Source organism: Charadrius vociferus, unplaced genomic scaffold, assembly GCF_000708025.1.
Source record: "Charadrius vociferus isolate BGI_N301 unplaced genomic scaffold, ASM70802v2 scaffold15, whole genome shotgun sequence".
Taxonomy (NCBI): domain Eukaryota; kingdom Metazoa; phylum Chordata; class Aves; order Charadriiformes; family Charadriidae; genus Charadrius; species Charadrius vociferus.
Genome location: NW_009650064.1, coordinates 6,082,276 through 6,084,514, shown reverse-complemented (window position 1 = coordinate 6,084,514; position 2,239 = coordinate 6,082,276).

Sequence of the window (2,239 nt, the reverse complement as noted above, 5' to 3'; positions counted from 1 at the left end):
GATGTGGTAGGAGCGAACAACAACAGAAACAACTCTGACAGCCTGGCTTGGCGGTAGGAGTTGTAGAGGAGCCAGGTTAGGTGTTTGCTGCAGCGCCTTCAGGGTATGTCGGTCACTGGGACAAGAGGCACACCAGAAAAGCAGGAAAAGCTGTGGTGAGGAGAACAAGGTGGTGGTGATGTGTCACCTGCAGATGACCAATTTTGGGGTAATCCAGGCAAAACCAAGCTGATTCCTACTTTCAGCAAGGTATTGGTCAGAAAGTGATGATAAATTGATGGAAGAATTCTTACAGAGATGAGGCTCTTGTGAGCAGATGCACTTTTTTTTCCTTGTCTCCGGGCATACAGTCATCTTGATTTGTCCTTTCACCATCAGTAATGTTTTCTGTTCCAGCCCAGTTAAGATTCTTTGGGAAGTGCATGAGGCAACCAGGAACAGCTTGATTTTGTTTTGTTTCCTGGAGCAGAAGTATCAGTAGGTGGTGTAGTCACTGTTGTTATGGGGGACCTCAACTTCTTGTGTTGCCAAGGCCACCTGGTCATGGCATTCGATGCAGTTTTGGACCCATTTGGCCAATGAGTCCCTCCTTCTCCATCCAACAAGCCCTCTGTGTGAGGCACTGTTTGGGCATTGTGGCAAAGCAGAGGGAGAGGGAGGTGGCCAGGCAGTGTGGGGCGGGCAAGAAGGCAAAGAAAGAGGCAGTGAAAGAGAAAAAAGGGAAAGGGGAAATACAATGCGGTGGAAGGACAATGACAAGAGTGGGAAGAAGCACTTAGAAGAAGTAAATAAAGGAAGGTTAGAAAGAAAGATCACAAGATGGAAGAAGGCAGAAGAAAGTCCAGTTAAGTTAAAGCCAGAGACAGTAAAGAAAGAAGGCATGGTAGGTATGAAACTCTTGAATAGCTGGCAGTGGGTAAAGGAGGAGGAGCACACACAGAAAGCCCATGAGTGACCAGAGCAGGGTGGCAAGATGGGCTGCTGGTGGGGAGGGCATGAAGGTACGGCAGTGGGGGCTTTGCACCAGGGTTGTCTTCTGCAGGCCCCTGCAGCGGCAAAATTCAATGGAAGCCTGATTTCACCGATCAGTGAGGGATCTTGGGATTTAGCTCTTTAAGTCATAACATGCTGATGTTACACAGCTGTCAAATTGTGTAATTTGCATTTATATAACCCTTGTTATTCCAATCTGGACTAAGAAAAGACTGCACTGTGCCAAAACATTTCCTACTTGAAACATGATGAAATATTACCTCACTAACACTGAGTGTACTATGAGCAACTTTAATTAATTAGTTGAGAGCCCAGAGGTTAAGCACACATGGATTACCCAGTGTGAGTTTTTTGGGGGGCATGCATACAAAGTGATCAATCTGGGGTTTCCAATGGGAACATTTGCTCCTCACTGCCTCAAGTTGCTCTTCGCCGCTTCTTTGAAGCTGCGTTGAGATGTGAAACGTAACATATATGCTGCATATGCTCAGTAAAACCCTGTCTAGAAATCACCATGTGATTGGGGACTGACAGCATCCTCGGTGCAGGAAGGCACAAGAGCTCAGTGATGCGTGCTGTTAGGTGATGTGGCCATGGCTGCATGGCCCATTCCAGGGCTGCGTCTTCCTTATTATTTACTTATTTCCAAGCAATTTTATGTTTATATTCCTGCAGTGCCTAGAGACCCCATTGAAGCATTTGGGCATCTGTGTTGTTGCATGTTGTACCAACTCATAGAGAAAATATAGTACCCAAAGTATCTGCCCCAGAAAGCTTACAATTCACGTGATTTATTTGGCAGAAAGGAGTAATTTATTTACTCCTTTCTGGTTCTTTGCTCCCTGCTACCCACTTGTGAAATGTTTATGTGACCTCCTCTCTGCTAGCTAGTACTTCTTTTGTTGAATTATTTTAACTTTGAAAACAAATCTTTTCTTTCACTAATGGATTTCCAGTAGTGTTTCTCACATGTTTCTCCTTAACTGTTTCTCTTTGTAAGGTAAGAGGGTCTGAGGCATTCCCACTGGGAAATCTTTCTGAATCTGTTAGAAGAGAAGGTGCTGGACCATTTTCATCTAAAATTGCTGGGAATTGAGCATGGGGGCGTAGGGACCAGGGACGTTTAAGCCACATCTTTTGCCTCTCAGCTGATCCTCACAGCAACAAGCCTGAGGGTTTTCCAGGGGAAAGAAGACTGGGGCATAAGTTCCCTCAGCGAACTGAGGTAACTGAACCTGACTGCCAC